Genomic DNA, 21,334 nt, shown 5'->3' on the forward strand with positions numbered 1-21,334 from the left:
TACTGTTGAATGGAATTTATGACACTTTATAATGCTCTAATAAGCTTTGAAACGATGCGTTTGTACTCAAGTTGTTAAGTGTTTTAACGTATTTTTTAGTGTTTTTGCATTTCAGGCATTATCTAGGTAATCAGGTGAATTAGCATTGTTTTGGTGCTAATTTGGTGTCAAGGTGGTGTTGGAATAAAAGCTCGTGGGAAGCCGGCTCGAAGCAGCAAGGAAAAGAAGAAAATCTGAAGTTTTTCCAGAAGTACAGCGCGCCCGTGCTGGTCAAGCATGCGGCCGCGCCATGGTGTCAGAAAGGCAGCGCGCTGCGATAGCGCGCGGCCGTGCCGGGTCGTTTTTGCAGAATTCTGATTCTATTCTAATTCGAATTGGAAGACTTCTAGATTGCATGGGGCTGCTATAAAAACAACTTTAGGTCATTTTTCAAAATATATCAAGTCCGAGACATATTAGAGTGCAAGGAGAAGACGACAAGAGACCTATAGTATAATTCAACAAAGGCGAAGATGATCTAGTTTATTCTTGTGAATCTTTGTTTTGAGTTATAATCTTGGTTGCTCGTTTCTTGTTTTGTTGAACCTATACTCTTGTGTTAACTAGGTTTTGTCTATTCGTTATAAAGACTACGTTTTTTATACCATGCTTTCATCGAAACCCACATTGATGTTGAGTCCGATTATGGGCTAATCGTTATCATGGGGTTCCAACGGATTTATTTGTGGATTTATTTAGTTAATTTTTTTTGATGCCTTAGTATGTGGTGATTGTATGATAACCTAGTATTGGTTGTGCGTATTCGTCTTATGAGCATCGCGAACTTATAAGATAGTGCGTTAATCTTTAATGAAGTGAAAGTGAATTTAAGGATTTAGAACTTGCCATACTAGCATAGGTTCATGTATTTGTTATGTATGATTCGTAGGTAATTTTAACCATCTTACTTGCCCTGTGTAATCAAGATAGATAACTTGTGCTTAAACCGTTATGTTGTCAAATTCTATAGACATATAGGGTCTCAATATAATTGGTGTATATTCAACTTCTATCTCTTTTGTGGATGTCTGGTAGTATGGTACTCGTGCAACGAAAGTTGGCGTTTATCAATTTCAAGTTATCTGATTAGTGTCATCACCATTACATGCTAAGGTTAAGAACAAGAAGGCTATTGAATAAAGGATTTAATGAAGTTAGAATTCCATGTTTTTCATATAAATTAATTCAATCAATTTTATTCCCTTAGTTATAATTGTTAGTTTAATTCTTAGTTAAAAATAACCTCAATTTGTTATCGTCTTAGCATTGAATAATAACCATACATTGTTTCTTAAGTGCATAAATTAATTAGTTAACCAAGCCGGTCTCTGTGGGAACGAACTAAAAAAGATTATATATTACTTGCGAACGCGTATACTTGCGTGTATTATTAGCGCGTGGTTAGCGACTAACAAGTTTTAGGCGCCGCAGCTGGGGACTGCAGTGTTAATTTTTAGTTTATGTATTTTCCATCATTGCTTGTTAAAGTTCATTGACTCGGACATTGTTACTTATTTGTTTCCTTGTCTTATTTCAGGTACTCTAGCGAGGGTGTATGCATATGCATTCGCGTACTCGTAAGAGAATACTGAATAAAGCTGAGGAAGAAGTTGTGGTGGTTCGAAAGGATGTTTTTGAAGAAGAAAAGAAGGTAAAAGAAGAAGAGAAAGTCGAGGAACCAGTTTTAGTAGATATGGGTGATCAAGCAGAGAGTCATAAGGCTTTGATGGACTATTCTCAGCCTAAGATCAACGACATTCAGTCAAGCATCATCAGGCCAGCCATCAGGGCTAACACTTTTGAGATCAAGTCCAACACGATTCAGATGATACAGAACTCAGTTCAGTTTGGGGGTTCTCCTACTGAAGACCCTAATATGCACATCAGGGACATATTCAAGTTCAATGATGTGACTGAAGATTCTATCAAGCTGCGACTCTTCCCATTCTTTTTGAGGGACAAAGCTAAGTGTTGGTTACATTCTCTACCAGCAGGGTCTATCACCAATTGGGAATATCTTGCTCAAAAATTTCTCACTAAATTCTTCCCTATGGCGAAGACTGCTGCAATCAGGAATGCTCTTACTCAGTTTGCTCAGCAAACGGGAGAATCTCTTTGTGAGGCTTGGGATCGATATAAGCAGATGCTAAGAAAGTTCCCACACCATGGCATGCCTGATTGGATGATTATTAACTGTTTCTACAATGGATTGGGTGCTACTTCTAGACCCATGCTCGATAAAGCATCAGGAGGAGCCTTGTGGGCTAAAAGCTATGATGAAGCGTATGAACTTATTGAACTGATGGCTTCTAATGAGTACCAGAATCTTTCCCAGAGACTGACTCAGGGAAAGGTAGCAGGAATTGTGGAGTTGGATGCAGCAACTGCTATAGCTGCCCAACTTAAGGCTTTGACGATGAAGGTGGACGCTTTGGCTAATCACGGGGTTAATCAAATCGATAGTGTCTGTGAGCTTTGTACTGGTGCCCATGAGACTGATCAGTGTATAATTTCTAGTGAATCAGCTCAATTCGTGAGCAACTTTCAGCATTCGCAGCAACATGTGCCAGCCATTTATCATCCTAACAACCGCAATCATCCTAATTTCAGTTGGAGTAACGCTCAAAATGCGGTTCAACAGCCTTATCAGCAGTATCCAGCTAAGCAGTACAACCCCCCTAGTTTTCAGCAACCGTAATATGCACCGAGACAGCAACTTCAGCTGCAACAAGCTAATGAAAAATCTGAATTAGAGGAGTTGAAGTTAATGTGCAAGAGTCAAGCTGTTTTTTTCAAGACCTTGGAAAATCAAATTGGGCAAATTGGCAATGCCTTGCTAAATCGCCAGCCTGGTACACTACCTAGTGATACTGAAGTTCTAGGAAGGAAGGAAGCTAATGAGCAGGTAAAGGCGATCACTTTGAGGTCTGTAAAGGTTGCGAATCCCGAACAAACTCAAGTGTTGACTGAAGAAGCTGGGGCTGAGAAAGAAGTAGAGCATCAGGAAGTAGAAGTGGAACCAAGGAAGACTACTGTTGAGCACACCCCTCCCGAGGGTAATACATAGGAGAAACGGATCTATCCTCCACCGCCTTTTCCTAAGCGGCTGCAGAAGAAAAAGCTGGACAAGCAATTTGTGAAATTTATGGAGGTGTTTAAGAAACTTCATATTAACATACCTTTCGCGGAGGCTCTTGAGCAGATGCCTAGTTACGCAAAGTTTATGAAAGGTATTCTCTCTCAGAAAGTGAAGCTAGATGATTTAGAGATTATCGCTTTCACGGAGGAATGCAGTACTGTACTACAACAGAAGTTGCCTCTGAAGCTTAAAGATCCAGGAAGCTTCACTATTCCATGTACTATTGGAAAAGTGTCTTTTGACAGATGCTTATGTGACTTGGGAGCTAGCATCAATCTGATGCCTTTGTCAATCATCAAGCAGTTGGACTTACCTGATCCAAAACCGACTTATATGACCTTGCAGTTGGTCGACCGTTCTGTTACATATCCGTGAGGTATTGTGGAGGATGTCTTGGTCAAGGTTGATAAACTCATCTTCTCTGCTGATTTCGTCATTCTTGATTTCAAGGAGGATAAGAAGATTCCCATAATCTTGGGAAGACCTTTCTTGGCGACTGACCGAACCTTGATAGATGTGCAGAAGGGTGAGCTCACAATGCGCGTGCTAGATCAGGATGTAACTTTTAATGTGTTCAATGCTATGAAATTTCCTATGGAAAATGAGGAGTGCTTAAAGGTGGAGTTGGTTGATTCTGTGGTTACTTCAGAACTTGATCAATTGCTAAGGTCTGATGCCTTAGAAAAAGCCTTATTGAGAAATTCAGATAGTGAAGATGATGAGGGTGAAGAACAATTACAATATTGAATGCTTCTCCCTGGAAGAGGAAGATTGATATGCCTTATGAATCTCTTGGAATGGAGGAATTGAACAAAGCTCCTAAACGCTTCAAGCCATCTATTGAGGAAGCTCTCACTCTTGAGCTTAAGCCTCTACCGGAGCATTTGGGGTATGCATTTTTAGGTGATGCATCTACTTTTCCTGTTATTATTCATCTGACCTTTCAGGTAGTGACGAGGAAAAGCTCCTGAGGCTTCTAAGAGAGTTCAAATCGGCAATTGGTTGGACTAATAGCAGATATCAAGGGAATCATCCCTTCTTATTGCATGCATAAAATTCTGCTAGAGGAAGGTAGCAAGCCTACGGTCGAGCAACAAAGAAGACTTAATCCGATTATGAAGGAAATAGTGAAGAAAGAAATTCTTAAGTGGCTACATGCATGGATCATCTATCCTATTTCTGACAGTTTATGGGTAAGCCCGGTTCAATGTGTGCCAAAGAAAGGTGGAATTACTGTGGTAGCAAATGAGAAGAATGAGCTTATTCCTACAAGAAAAGTAACGGGGTGGAGAGTTTGCATGGACTATAGAAAGCTGAACAAGGCCACTAGGAAGGATCATTTTCCTTTGCCCTTCATTGACCAGATGCTTGACAGATTGGCTGGGCATGAGTACTACTGTCTTTTTGATGGCTATTCGGGTTACAATAAGATTTGTATCTCTCCAAAAGATCAGGAGAAGACTACCTTCACTTGTCCATTTGGTACTTTCGCCTTCAGACAAGTTTCATTTGGTCTGTGTGGTGCACCAGCCACATTTCAGAGATGTATGAAGACCATTTTTCTGATATGATTGGCCAGAATATGGAGGTGTTCATGGACGACTTCTCTATATTCGGCGATTCTTTTGATTAATGATTGCAAAATCTTGGACACGTTCTCAAGAGGTGTGTTGAGACCAATCTGGTACTCAATTGGGAGAAATGTCACTTTATGGTGTGACAGGGCATTATTCTTGGGCACGAGGTTTCTAGAAAGGGTCTTGAGGTGGACAAATCCAAGGTGGGGGTCATTGAAAATCTTCCTCCTCCTATTTCTGTTAAGGGAATTCGCAGTTTTCTCGGTCATGCGGGTTTCTATAGGCATTTCATCAGATACGTCTCTAAGATTTCGAAGCCGTTATGCAGTTTGCTAGAGAAAGATGTCCCTTTCAAGTTTGATGATGAGTGCCTTGTAGCTTTTGAAACATTGAAGAAGAGTTTAATCACGGCACCTGTCATAACTGTACCTGATTGGAATGAACCTTTTGAGATGATGTGTGATGCAAGTGACTATGCAGTTGGAGCAGTTCTTGGGTAGAGGAAAAACAACATATTTCATGTGGTCTACTATGCTAGCAAGACTCTAAATGGTGCTCAATTCATAAATTACACTACTACGGAGAAAGAACTTTTGGCTATTATCTATGGTTTTGAGAAATTTCAATCTTATCTACTTGGGACTAAGGTGACAGTTTTCACTGATCACTCTGCAATTCTTTATCTCGTCTCAAAGAAAGACTCGAAGCCTAGATTGATTAGATGGGTTCTTTTGCTTCAAGAATTTGAACTAGAGATCAAGGACAGAAAGGGGACTGAAAATCAAGTCGCTGATCATCTCTCGTATTTAGAGAACCCTAATGCTACTTCATTGTATAAGACATTGATAAATGAGTCTTTTCAAGATGAGCAACTATTAAGAGTGTAAGAAGAAGAACCGTGGTTTGCAGAAATTGTGAACTACCTTGTGAGTAATATCATGCCTCCCGACTTATCTTATGCTCAAAGGAAGAAGTTTCTACATGAGGTGAAGTGGTATATGTGGGATGAGCCATTTCTTTTTCGACAAGGAGCTGACCAAATCATCAGGAGATGTATTTCTTACAGAAAAACGGGGGGGGGATCTTGAGAGATTGTAACTCAATGGCTTATGGAGGATATTATGGTGGAGAAAAGACAACAGCTCGTATTTTGTAAGCAGGTTTCTTTTGGCCAACCTTGTTTAAAGATGCTCATCAGTTCGTTTTAAAATGTGATCGATGTCAACGTGTGGGTAATATGTCTAAGAGGGATGAAATGCGTCTTAATATGCTTCTCGAGGTTGAGGTCTTCGATGTTTGGAAAATTGACTTCATGGGGCCATTTATCTCATCCTGTAACAATCAGTATATCTTGTTGGCAGTTGATTATGTGTCGAAATGGGTTGAAGTTAAGGCGTTGCCAACGGACGATGCGAAAGTGGTGCTTAATTTTCTTCACAAGCAGATATTCACAAGATTTGGAACTCCAAGAGTCATAATCAGTGATGAGGGGTCGTATTTTTGCAACCACAAGTTCACTACTATGATGCAAAAGTATAATATGAATCATCGCATTGCTACGGCTTATCATCCTCAGACGAATGGTCAAGCCGAGGTATCTAATAGGGAGATCAAGCGCATTTTAGAGAAAGTTATGTGTCCATCGAGGAAGGATTGGTCTTTGAAGCTTGATGAAGCTGTTTGGGCATATCGAACAGCATACAAGACACCGCTAGGGATGTCACCGTATCAGTTGGTTTATGGTAAGGGGTGTCATTTACCGGTGGAGCTGGAGCATAAAGCGTATTGGGCTTTGAAGAAATTGAATCTGGATTTGGATGCATCTAGAAAGAAGAGGATGCTTCAATTGAATGAGCTCGACGAGTTTCGACTTCAAGCTTATGAGAACAACAAAATATATAAGGAGAAAGTCAAGAGGTGGCACAATCGGGGTCTAGTGCTCAAATCATTTGTACCAGGGTAACAAGTTCTTTTGTTCAACTCTCATCTCCGTCCTTTTCCTGGAAAGTTGAAGTCAAGATGGTCAGGGCCGTTTATTGTCAAAACTTTATTTCCACATGGAGCGGTGGAAATTTTTGAGAATGATTCGGACCAAGTATTCAAGGTGAATGGTCTGAGGCTGAAGCATTACTATGGTGACACGGCAAACCGCGAGGTGGTTAGTGCCGTTCTATTGTCCATTTGAGCTCAAGGTTCTATTTCGATCTAGCGACGTAAAAAAAGCGCTTCTTGTGAGGCAACCCAAGTTTGTTGACAATAGTAGGTAGAGTAAGCAAGAAGAAAGGAGAAAAATACAAAAAAAATCAGAAAAATAAAAAAAATTCAGGACTGACTATAGAAGCCTAGCGCGCGGCCGCCCTGAAAACACAAAAGCATGGCACGCCCGCGCTGTTTGAGCGCACGGCCGCGCCGGTTTGGCATAAGTAGCGCGCGCCCGCGCTGTCCTAGCGCGCGTCCGTGCTGTGGTCCCGAATCAGAAAAAAAAAATAAAGGAGAGGGAAATTTGGGATGTGGGAGAGTAAAATTCGGTTGGGAATTGATTTTGTAGCAAAATTTCCGATATTTCCCCTTAAAATGCCATTACTCCAAATCAAACCCATTACTCCCATTATTCCCATTATCAAATCCCACTTCTATTCCATATATAATTCTCTTTTCACCACCTATATATACATACATCTTATACACAAACTTCTTCACCATTTCATAAATTCTCAAACACAAATTCTCTCTCAAACACAACTCTTATTTTCTCTACTCAATTCCAATGGCACCCAAGAGACAAAGAACACAAATAAGCAGCAGCACCACCGATTCTTCAAGTGTGGGTGATGTAAGGCCGAAATTATCTACTTCCATGGCTGAAGAGGAGTATACGAGGCTTCTCTCGAAGCCGATCATTATCAGGGTATCTTGAAGTTCTTGAGGGGGAGTACCACGGGATCTGTTCCGTATGCATTCGTTATGACGAAGCTGTGCGTGGCAGTTGGTGTTTATTGGCCCGCACATGAGCAGTTGCAGATTTCGAGTGCTCCTATTGACAACACTACTTTGACTACGATGCAAGATTGGGATGGAGGCAAGCCCGATCTGAAGGGGCTTGGTTATTCTTTTGACCACCTACCTGGTGGGAGGCCAGCTACTGGGGCCACTTAGGCGAGCAGGACTGCATGGAGATCTCAGCTAGGAGATGAGGCAGAGCCATCACAGCAGGCGCATGAGGAGGAGGAAGGAGCTGATATGGGAGCTGGCATGAGCATGACACAGTACAGGCGTCTGGCTAGGAGGATGGATGTGATTCATGACATCCACAACAGGTTCGCACGAGATCTCACCCAGGCATTGGGAACAGCTTTTAGAGCCAACGGTGTTGACATCCAGTGGCCAGTTTTTGGTGAGGATTCCGTGTATCCACCTCCGGACACACTTGACACTCCACCCATTGAGGGTGAGGAGCCTGATTCCGATTAGGTATTCCTGAATTCCTAACTATTACCTTCACTGAGGATAGTGAATATCTTAAGTTTGGGGGTAGTAGTTGAAGGAATATGTTTTGTGTAAGTCGCATGTAGTTGCATATTCATGATAGTTTAGTTCATATAGTTTCATATTTTGTCATGTAGTTTTTTTTGGTAGTTTTTATGTTAGTTTGCTCATATAGTTCATGCATTTGCATTATAGCATGATCCCTTAGATGATTTTCCAGTTGACTTGTGATATTGATGCTAGTGTAGTGATATCGTATTTAGTGATGTTAAGTCTTATAGAGTTGATTTGCATGCTAGAGACAATTGTAATTCACTAAGTCTTATAGGTTGCTAGAGTGCTAGATCATGATCATGGTTTGTTTGTTTGTCGAGATTTAATCGCTTGTTTATATTTAAAATTTAGGATATTCTCTTAATAATAAAATAACATGGATTTTAGAAATTGGAGAAAAATTGGATTTCATTGCTAGTTGTTGTGGCTAGGTGTCAAATGGCTAGTAGCCGACTCATATTTATATGAGTAGTCTAGGGTTGAGCGACATGGAGCGAAACGCACTCATTCAGAAATTTGAAAAAAAATAAAAAAAGAAAAAAAATTGAAAAAAAAGAAAAAAGAAGAATGAGTGTTATGTATAATTGATCATGAGTGGGCTCTTTAGTACTCGAGTTATTAAGTTCTTAGGGGACTTTGTGCCTAGTGACGTAAGGATTTTATAGTCTGGGATCCACTAACCTAACGTTCGCTATATGGGTACTATTGTATAAGTCTTTTGTGGACCTCACTTATTGCACGATCAATTAAACATATGTGTTTTATTTTGTTTGAATAAAAGCATGAACCCGTATAAAACTCTAATATAAGAATTGAAGTGTTATAAGTTATTTTGAGTCTAGCTTTTTATTTTACTTATAACCTTGTGATTGCCTTATTGAGCAGTGAGTCATGATTATTGATCTAGTTGCAGTAGTATGTCTGTTAGCATTTGCACACACGCACATCTCTAGTTTGTAAGTTGATTTGTATGATTTGATTGATCTATTTGTGAGTAACTGCATTTATTGAGATGTTGCTCGTTGATTGGTTTAGTTATTCTATTGGGATCATTGAATTCATATTAGTTGCATTCATGCATTTTTGTTTCTTGTTCTTTGAGTCTGTTTATGCTTGAGGACAAGCATTGATTCAAGTTCGGGGGTATGTTGAGTGGTATTTATGACACTTTATAATGCTCTAATAAGCTTTAAATTGATGCGTTTGTACTCAAGTTGTTAAGTGTTTTACCGTATTTTCTAGTGTTTTTACATTTTAGGTATTATTAAGGTAATCAGGTGAATTAGCATTATTTTGGTGCTAATTTGGTGTCAAGGTGGTGTTGGAATAAAAGTTCGTGGGAAGCCGGCTCGAAGCAGCAAGGAAAAGAAGAAAATCTGAAGTTTTTCCAGAAGTACGGCGCGCCCGCGCTGGTCAAGCGCGCGCCCGCGCCATGGTGTCAGAAAGGCAGCGCGCCCGCACTGTGATAGTGCGCACCCGCATCGGGTCGTTTTTGCAGAATTCTGATTCTATTCTAATTCGAATTGAAAGAATTCTAGATTGCATGGGGCTGCTATAAAAACAACTTTAGGTCATTTTTCAAAATATATCAAGTCCGAGACATATTAGAGCGCAAGGAGAAGACGACAAGAGACCTATAGTATAATTCAACAAAGGCAAAGATGATCTAGTTTATTCTTGTGAATCTTTGTTTTAAGTTGTAATCTTGGATGCTCGTTTCTTGTTTTGTTGAATCTATACTCTTGTGTTAACTTGGTTTTGTTTATTCCTTATAAAGACTACGTTTGTTATACCATGCTTTCATCGGAACCCATCGTTATAGGTTCATGTATTTATTATGAATGGTTCATAGGTAATTTTAACCATCTTACTTGCCCTGTGTAATCAAGATAGATAACTTGTGCTTAAACCGTTATGTTGTCAAATTCTATAGACATATAGGGTCTCAATATAATTGGTGTCTATTCAGCTTCTATCTCTTTTGTGGATGTCTGATAGTATTGTACTCGTGCAATGAAAGTTGGCGGTTATCAGTTTCGTGTTATCTAATTAGTGTCATCACCATTACATGCTAAGGTTAAGAACAAGAAGGCTATTAAATGAAGTATTTAATGAAGTTATAATCCCATGTTTGTCATATAAATTAATTCAATCAATTTTATTCCCTTAGTTATAATTGTTAGATTAATTTTTAGTTATAAACAACCTCAATTTGTTATCATCTTAGCATTGAATAATAACCATACATTGTTGCTTAAGTGCATAAATTAATTAGTTAACCAAGCCAGTCTCTGTGGGAATAAACTAGAAAAGATTCTATATTACTTGCGAACGCGTATACTTGCGTGTATTATTAGCGCGTGTTTAGTGACTAACGTCTACCCCTACCCCATGCCTGACATGAGGTCAAGTGCAGTGTCTAATACAGTTATGACTCCTGTACCTATGGAAGTACAAACACAAGAAAATGAAAAGGCCTTCCACAACTGAGATCATTTCTTCATTACCATTAGAAGCTAGGAAACCAATCACTTCATCCTCTGAACAGGTCGAAGTGAGTAAAAAGAAGAGAAAGCAGTCACCTTTAAATGTCATAAATGAGAGTGGCGAGGATCAAACACAACTAGAATCTCACCTGGTCAAGAAGCCAAAGAAGACAAAGAAAATTGAGTTGACCACTCATGAATCTACCTCTGTATCCTTCCAAAAGGATGTAGTTGTAAAAGAGGGAAATAAACAGATTCTAGGGGCACCTTCTCAACAAGGTGTCTCTATTGAACAAAGCACTCTCCCTAGTACAATCTGTACAGAGTCTGCACCCCAACTTGAGCACTCTCAAGTTGGTGAAAGAAGAAATATGGTTGGCACTAACACTAAGAGCACATTAATTAAAACTCCCTCATTCATTCAAGGAGAGCTGCCAACACTCAATGCTAACATCACAACTCTCATATCTCAAATTTCTTCTTCATATAATGAAACACTTGAATCATTTTCTCAAGTGTTGCCAAAATCAAGTGACACAGTTCAAGAAACTGTGATCACCACCCAGGAACCACATTGAGATGGTGAAAGGCTATAATCTGGGGTAGACCTTGATGACACTATCAAAACCACAGGGGTTTCATCAGTTTTCACTGAAGACCCTGTGAATGTTACTTTAGCACCTTCATGTGCCAAACAATCTCCACAGATTGACAGGTTTGAGGGTAGTACTCCTGAGGGAGAGCTATCCAAATCCTCTCCAATTCAGTTGGAGGTTCCTCAAGTAGGGACAATTCCCCTCAAAATCCTAGCTGAAATTGCTTTGTCAATTGAAGCTGGGAGTAAAATTGCCAATGATCCAGCTATTGGGGAGGCTAGTGTAACACATTCAAGTGCCAGTTCTTTGCAAGAAGAACAAGGGTTTGAGGCTATGGTACATGATAGTAACCTAGTCAACTCCCCTCAAATTTTAATGGAATTTCCCACTAGTGGTGAACAACAAACTATTACAACCACATCAACAGTTTTGAGTCCAACTGTGACTCCTGTCACAGGGTTACCTACCACCTTTAACCCCTGCACCTCAAACCAAAAAGACATGCCCTCTACTTCAAACAGTACACCCCAACTTTCTCACCTCAAATTTCAATGGTTGCAAGATGCTCAAGCCCAACCAACAACTGTTAATGACCTTTTAGTTGAACAGCTTGCAGGCCTAGTCAATATCACTCAATAACTCCTCACTACAGATTTGTCAAACCAAGACTATCAAGCCATACTACTTTCCTACAAGAAGGATGTTGAAGAGCAACATGAGAAGAATGCAGATGAAGCAGATGGTAATGTGGATGCATGGCTCTCAAAGAATTTTACTACCACTATGAAGAAAGCCTTACCAAAGTTTAGAGAAGAATATGTGACCATCTTGGGTAGCAATGCTAAGGTCCCCACTCCCTAAAAAGTGTATGATGCTGTGATAGAGGTGTACAAAGCATAATTAAAGGCCTTTCATCACATTGAAAGAGCTATGGAAATCACTCTGGTCAAGTATCAAGCTGAAGTAAAGAAATTGGTGAATGACAGAATTGATGAGCTGATGCTAATATTTCAAGACATCAAGACCAAGTTCAACATATTCTCTGACGGGCTTCAAGCCCTCTCCCTCACTCATGTAGAAGAAAATGTGTCTAAGCTAAGGGAATATTTCAAGGCATGAAGTGATCCAGAATCAAATTACACAGAATAATGACTCAAAGGTCAAGCTGAATCAACTTTACAAAGCTAGGTTTGAACCTTCAGCCTTGGTCATAGAGGAGGTCAAGAATGATGTGCATAATTCTGTTGGTCCTTTGGCAGCATCAAGCTCTCAACAACCCCTGTCTACATCAGCAAACCTACAAATCCAAAACCTGCAAGCTCAAATCTCATCTCTACAGCCTTCAAATGAGTCCCTGTCAACTCAAGTCTCTCAATTAACATCTTTAGTGCACAGTCAACAACAAGATATAAAGTCCCTAGTAGACTTCCACATACACCTTTAAATCCAAAATTCTGTTTCTTTGGGAGCTATTATGGGAGCTTTAAACATTCCTCTTCCAGCATTGCCAGAAGCAATTAGACCTGAAATTCCTATTCCTCTAATCTTGCCTGCTACCAAGACTAGGGGGAGATAGAAGCTAGACTGCTAAAATCATCCAACCAAGCCACAATTCAAACAAATCAAGATAATGTTGGGAAAGAAAGCCTAACGAAAGCAGCTGAGGGACCCTGTTTGGACAAAAAAGTTGATGAATTACTCAGGGCTCTTAAAGTTTCTCTAACCAATAACTTATTCACCTACAAAAAGGCTTTGGATAGAAATATCAATTTTTTGAGGGTGATAATGGTGACAAGAGAGAACTTTCAAGAGAGGAGGATTGTTGCAAACATAAATGACTCAGGTATGGATAGATGTATGTAGGTCTCTCTCAATTATCTCATATCTAGAAGAGCATCTGAGCTGGATATCCTAATCAATAAGGTTAACAGGGTGATTCCAGAGGACACTCTCTTGCTAAATGAACTCAAGAATGCTCAAGTGATTGTTGCAAACATAAATGACTCAGGTATGGATAGATGTATGTAGGCATCTCTCAATTATCTCATATCTAGAAGAGCATCTGAGCTGGATATCCTAATCAATAAGGTTAACAGGGTGATTCCAGAGGACACTCTCTTGCTAAATGAACTCAAGAATGCTCAAGTAGCTGCTTTTGTAGAAGCATATCTCTAACCTAGCAAGGGAGTGACCTCCATCTGTTTATCAACCAAAAAGTACAAACACTTCAGGGTTCCAAAGCACTGTGTTATGGGGAACTTGAGGCTGATAATGACTCTAGAGACTGACTTGAAGATTAAGAAGATCAACACTGAAGAGGATGAAGAAATGATCAGGATATTGGGAAGATATTTGAGAAATGCAGATGACCTATTTCCTAGAGCTCAAATTAACACTAAAGATGATTTGGATGATGATGACCAGAAGAAGGATGAGCATAAATTTTCTGGCTCAAATCAAAGTCAATATTCTAAGGCAACTGGTAGCAAGGTGTATGTGAAGAGAAAGGGAAAGGAAGAGAGGAAGGATGATGGAAAGAAGAAGAAGAAGGATGGAGAAGGGGAGACAAAGAAACAAAATGTCCAGGAAACAAAAGTCTCACAAATCCAACCTACTCAAACCTCCAAACCAAGCCAAACAAACTCTCAACCAATCGAACCTCAAAAGCCTAAATTCTTATTTAAGCAAACTGCAAACTCTTTGCTCAAGGTACCTATCAAAGCCAACCAAGTCATACTAAAGAAAATATCAAAACCTCCTTCATTCAAACCACCAACCAAAACTCATTTCAAAACTATAGGAAAAAAATCAAGAAAAATCACAGCAGAAAATGGAGTTATCTGGAATTGTTTTAATCAAGAAGATTTTCTACCAATCTCAAGGAGCATAACAGATGAAGAGTATCTTCAACAACAAGCTGGAGAGATAGTCAGATTTTGGGTTGTCTCTTTGAGTAAAGTCAGAATCTATTTCAAGGATGGCTCATTTATCTTGATGAACGGAGATGTTATTGAAAACACTTCTATTGTAGAATTGATGAGGGTGATTAGTTTAATAAATGTAAGGGATTCAAGTACTAAAATATGGAAGGCTGTGCTAGCAGAGAGACTGAGAGAAAGAAATGAGAGGCATGCAAGAATAAAGGCTGGAAGGGAGGAAAGGGAAGGCAGTATGCCAAGGAGATGGAAATGTTTGAACAAAGGTCAAATGAACTCAAGGCAAGGGGGCTAAGTAGAATCACAAAAGATGGACATTTTTTAAACATTCAAGTTGGCAGATTTTCAAGGTTCAGGTTTGGTTACCTCAACAATTACTCATTGGATGAATGGCTCAAGCTGGTGGAAGCCTTAAGAAGGACAAAAATAATTGAAGAACTCAAAGTGCTAGTAAATCTCAAGGACCTCCTTAGGAAAAAACTAGGCTATAAAAAATTCACCTAATGTCTGTAATGTTTGAACTGATGTAATTACTCAATGTATAAAAGTTTATATTTATCAATATGTCAATTTTTATGTATTTGGTTTTATCTTGGGGTTAGTCTTGTTATCAGGCATGAATTTGCGATTAGCAATCTTCTCACAAATTGGGGGATATTATTGTGCAAGATATGTCTGTACAATAATAAGACTAAGTCACATTGACAACCTTAAGATTAAGTTGTATGATAATCTAAATCTGTATTCTGTATTGTATTTCTTGAGTCTGTAAAAATGGTTAGAAGATTAGACTGGGGGATTTTTCTGTGAACAGATTCAAGTTAAGGAATAAACTCTGGAAGAAGATCAAGCCATTATCGTGCCTCAGAGAAAATATGTAGAAGCTTGGAGTTGAATAAAGTTATTTTATGAAATATATTCTAAGTCAAGATATCGACAAGTCACAGATCAAGTTATATCGAGAAGTCATTCGAGAAGTCCAGAATAACTGGTAGAGAAGTCCAAAATGGCTTATAAAGAATTCTCAGAGATATAGACAAGTCAAATGAAGATGTAGAGAACTGGAGATATCGACAAGTCATTTCTGCATGTAGAGAAATCAGAGATATCGAAAAATTAAATGAAGATGTGAAAATTGGAGATATCGATAATTCAATTTCTCATATAGAAATATCAAAGACATCGATAAGTCAAATTGTGTATATAGAGATCTCAGAAATATCGACATGTCATTTTTACATGTAAAGATCTCAGAAATATCGACAAGTCATTTCACATGCAAGGATTTAGAGATCTCGACAAGTCAAGTATACCTATAGAGAACTCAGAAATCTCGATAAGTCATTATACTTATCGAGATGTCACTTCTCTACAGAACAAACTGGAGATCGCGACATACTTCTAAAATTCAGAATGTAGGCGAGTTCAAGATTCAAGATTATCAGTCAACAAATGATCTATTCACTAGATTGAAAAGTTTACAAAGTAGCTGAAAGAATAAAAGATCAAGGGCCAAGATTAACTAGACATAGGGTGGCCACAGACCTGCAAGATTCTGCATAGATTTTCCAAGCTTGAAATAGAAATAGAAGAAGGTTGCTTTAGAGAGTAGTTTAGTACATTTTAGTGCGAGTCTTGTAAACCCATACTGCTAGTCTATAAAGCATGCACGGGTCCTTAGTTCAAAAGAAACAAACATATCTAGATTTTCTTGTATTCTCTCAAGATAGAAGCCGAGTTCTTATTTTCTTAAGAACACAGAATTTGTAGCAAGACCAACTTAATTAATACAAATTAAGTGAGATTTGAAAATATTGTGCTTATTGATTATTTCTGTAAACACAATATCTCTATAATATCTTAACTGCTTTGTTCACCTACAATCCAAACAATCTTAAAAAGGCTAAAAATCCAAGAAACACATTCACCCCTGTATCGCATTCAATATCTAACAGAATACTCGATCGGGCTACAAATATTTACTCATAAATCACACTTTTGACACATAAAATAATTATAACCGCATTAATAATACAAACACATAAAATAATCTCAAAAAATTAACGAATTATACATATTTTATGTCTGTGCATAAATTAATACTATTTATTTCACAATTATTCTCTCAATTAACGCATGATTAATATTTATATATTTGTAAATCTCTGTGAAATATCAAAAAATACTTATTTTAATTTAGATTTATATTTGAGTAATAGGTCCATATATAAATATATTTTGTCAATAATAATAATAATAATAATAATAATAATAATAATAATCATGATAATATATCGTCCAATAATTATACGCGAGAAACATATCAAACATAAATCTAATTTAAATTAAGTACTTTTTGATATTTCAATGGAATTTAAATTTCTTATTATTAACATTTACAATTCACTCATTTACAATTCACTTATTTATATTGTTAATTTGGTAATTAATAACATATGAATTAGATGTCAACCGAAAAAAATTATATATCGAGCATACACATGTGCATCAAAATATTTATGCCTCTAATTAGATAAACTATATATATTATTGTCATACTTTAACTATTATATTTTTATGCTACAAATAAGTTCAAATTCAGAAAAAGATTAAGGAAATTTCATCTATATAAGTACAATACATGCTTGTAAGTGTTGTATGACTTCTCAATCATATTTTTAAAATAGCAAAATACACGACACATTTCTAACATACATACAAATAAATAAAATAATTATGAATAAATTCATATTTTATACATATTTAGAGAATGCTTGTGCACCAAACTGGGTAAAAACATAACACTGTGTTATGTATAAGTAATTGACCTCCAAGATATCTTATTATTATTTTTCTCTATCGTCCCGAGTGAGTTATATATCATTCTATTTCTCAAATATTATTTCTTTGAAATGTATGGTAGAAAATGAACACATAGACACATATAATTTTTTTTGTTTGTAGCCTTCATTAAACATATGATCATGTTGATTTATATTGGTATTTAGCTGCGGGCTTACACATCATAACTTGAAAGAATGCTAGCGACTAAAGCATATAATCTTAATAATATTTTTGTGTCAAATGAAATTAAAAGGAACCTAGCATGTTCAGAACTATGAATTTGTTAATATTGAATGAGGAATGTGAAAAGTTACTAAGGTCAAGAATAAATATTCAAATAAAAATAAAAAATAAAATTATTAGCATACAAACTACTATGTTCAACAATATCTCAAACAACCATAAATAATTTTACAGCAACCCCAATGGATCAACCTTAGCAGTGGACAACAAAAACTACCACTACATTTCTACAACAACCCCCATGGAGCGCCATTAGTAGTAAATAACAAGAAATACCACTTACGACCTCTATTGTTTCAGTTTAATGTCAAATTTCCACGTACACGTTCAACCTACATATCACCACATCCCAAAAATAACTCATATACACAAACAAATACGTCCTCAATCTACCGGGAAATGACATAAAAATATTGTTAATAATTACAGTTAAAATACATACTCGTAACAATATTGCAACCACACTACAAATACTCAAACTCATGCACACAAATAAATACATCATTTATCCATCAGATAACAACATAAATATAGCGTTAACAATTACAGTTGGAAAATAAAATTTAATTTACGCAATATAGAGCATGCCCGTGCATTGCAAGGGCTATAGATTTATATTCGTGATCTGTTGGTAGATGAGATGAGGATTGTTTCACCACATATACTTCGGCAAAATTTGAAAGGGTTGAAAGTGGAAGAATTTAAAGAGTTGCTTCAAAGTTGTTATAGGCACAAGGGAGATGTCGGTCAAATATGGTCTTTCATGGAAAACTCTATTAGAAATGTAGTAAAACGGGCGTTGGGTGTGACATCAGGTAAAGTGCATGCTCCTAGAGGGTCTTAATGGTGGAATGATGAAGTACAAGTGCATGTGCAATTCAAAGAAGAATATTTAATGGAGTTAATGTCATGTTTCGACGAAGCATACATGGTTAGAAAGAAAGAACTGTTTAAAGTTACCAAAAGAAGGGCAAAAATGGTAGTTGCAAAAGAGAAAGCTAAGGCGTATAAGGGTATGTATCGATGTCTCAATACCAAAGAGGGAGTGAATGAAGGTTTAAAACTTGCAAAAACACGTATTAGGAGGCATCATGATCTTAGCTCAATACAATAAATTAAGGACGAGGGTGACCATGTTTCATTACGTGAAGACATTAAAGCAAGGTGGGTCCATCTTTTTGAAAAAAATATTTAACGTCGCCATGAGGAGGGACATGACTTTGGATTCGAAGCACACTCATATCGTAGAGGTTGAAGCTAGTACGAGTCTTGATATTACTGGAGAAGAAGTGAGAGCAGCCTTGTGTGTGTGTGTGTATATATGCTTTAGCTTATAGTATTTAATAAACACACGATTATGCTGGTTTATATTGGTGTTTGGATGCGTTCTTACATGCCATAACGTGAACTAATGGTATCGATTAAAAAGAATAATTATCGTAATGTTTCTATATTAAATGCAACCATTAGGCACTTAACATGTCTAGGGCTGTGTATTTGTTATTACTGAACGAGGGAGGTGGGGGATTTATTAAGGTCAAGAATAAAAATTCAAGAAGACTTATATTCAAATAACAATTGTAAAATAACAGTATATGTGCATAAACTCTGCTGTAGTTCAAATATCCACAAACATTTCCGCAACAACCCATATGAATCACTAGTGGACAATAAGGAATACCATTACAAATTTTATTTTGGTTTAATGTCAAATGTCGAAGAACATATCCTGCACTGATGCCATCATTTCCCAAAAATTACTCATTATATAGACAAAAAAATATATCATCTATCCATCGGGAGACAACATGAACATATACAGTCAACAACTGCAGTTAAAATAATACATTCATGTAATTTAGAGCATGTCCGTACATTACACGGGCTATACAGCTAGTTTACTTAAACGAGCCGATCCCGAATTTTGTTCACAAACGGCTCTGTAAAATACACTATTTTGACCAAGTACCGTTAAATTTGACTGTTATCTTCCAAGTGGCAGGGGCATATCAAAGTTTTGATAATAAAACCTTAAAGGGAGTTATACATGCAATCGTTTAATCACTAAATCTGTAAATAATTTTAATGAATTCCTAAAACAAATTCTTTATAGAGAGAAATACTGATTGATGATCTAAAAACCAAATCCTAAATTCAGAAATTACACATTAGTTAGAGTAATAAAAGGCCGATTGATATGTATTTTTGATAGTTATGAATTATTAAATCATGAAAAGTCGAGGAGGGAAGTCTGATCATTTGAAGGGGTTGTGATCGAGTATGGGGTACTCGATGGCAATGTGTTTCCCACCTACATTTTTTTATATGACCTAAAATGTGTATATAGTTGAAACTGATATATGTTCTTTGTTCCCTATTTGGGAGATAAGTTTTTCACCAAAAAAAATAGACCCTGATAAATACTAGTAAAATTAATTATGATAACACATGACATATTTGAATAAAAAAAAGCACATCCAGTGAATAAATACAGTCATAAACCTTTCGATGATCAAAAATTATAGCGCATCTGCTTCCATCTTCAATGTTGAGATCATCTTTTAATAAGTTAATAAACCACCTTTAATTATCTGCATTCTCTCATTCAACCACTGCATAAATCACTAGAAACATCTGATCATTCCCATCATTACCAACTGCAGATAATAGTTGTCTTTCATGTATTGTTTTTACGAAACAACGGCCTACAACCTTTCTTCCATCCCATTTTAAAGCATGGTAACTATGTAGAGACTTTTAAACTTGTGAGGATCACTGCCATTCAACCTTGTTGTTTTGATATCCACCTTGTTTTGAAGGTTGTTGTTAAGAACTTGATGCCTAAAATCTCCTATACTTAAATAATGTTGCCTTAAACCGTCAAAAACCCAATCAATAATAGGTTTCCCGACCTTAATTATTTTTATACTTGTGACATCTATTTCCAGATCCTGTCCAATAGTTTCTTACATATTTTTAATCTTTCATGTAAGATTTTTTTCCTAATAATCTCTTCATAAATCTTAATAAATCTTAATTAAGTACTTCACAGAAAGAAACTTGTTATTGTATGATTTTGTGCAAAGATATTTATCGAGAAGGTCTCGGGATCTTTTAATCTCATGTACCATATATAAAAGGGACATCTTTCCTCACACATCACTTTCACACTTAAACCGATCATTATAGTTGAGTATCACTGCTCTCCTCTCCTCTCTATATTACCATAATCCCTAACAGCTTTTCTGAATTTTTCCGCTGAATCAAATATCATCCCAGGACTAAATCTTATTCCATCATTTATAACTTTATTGGGATTATAAAATGTATTTCTTTCTTCTTTTTTTTTTTCTTGTAGGAGGGAATCAAATTTTAGACGTGTATAAGTAACCTTGAGATTTCTCATAAATCAAGTATTTATACGTGTCATCCTCGTCATGCCTGTCTATAAGTTTTGAGAAAATTCTTTATTTTCAAAATGGGTATCTCATCGGGGATAAATAACCACATGCTTTTAGGATATGTATTTTTATTAATATTTCTAAAATTGGTAAAAACTGTCAAAGCCCAACAAAATAAAACAAACAATTATTTTATTTAAAAATTAATCTATACTATACTATAATAACCGAAATGGGGTATAATTTGGTTCAACGGTTATCCCCTAATTTTGGTTATTAAAAAAATAAATAAATAATGTTATATATCCGCTAAACTACTAAATTATAAACTACTATACATATTGTCTACTTATTCTAGTGAACTACAATCACAACTTATCCTATTATTAAAAAAAATTGTGTTATATATTCGCTAAACTACTAAATTGTTAAATTACTAGATATAGTATAGTTGTACTATTAAAATACGACCATAAGTTATCCTATTATCTTTTTTATAAATTTATTATTATTTTATATTTATATAAATAACT

The 21,334-nt window shown here is 36.7% G+C and overlaps 1 non-coding gene across 1 annotated transcript; it reads right to left on the reverse strand.

Annotated features, from left to right (window-relative positions):
- Window positions 1–2,104: 2,104 nt before the first annotated feature.
- On the reverse strand, window positions 2,105–2,211 carry LOC141662650 (small nucleolar RNA R71). Its single transcript, XR_012550753.1, has one exon. It is a non-coding gene; the product is annotated as a small nucleolar RNA R71 (small nucleolar RNA).
- Between the last annotated feature and the right edge of the window lie 19,123 nt (window positions 2,212–21,334).

Source organism: Apium graveolens, chromosome 5 (assembly GCF_009905375.1).
Source record: "Apium graveolens cultivar Ventura chromosome 5, ASM990537v1, whole genome shotgun sequence".
Taxonomy (NCBI): Eukaryota; Viridiplantae; Streptophyta; class Magnoliopsida; order Apiales; family Apiaceae; genus Apium; species Apium graveolens.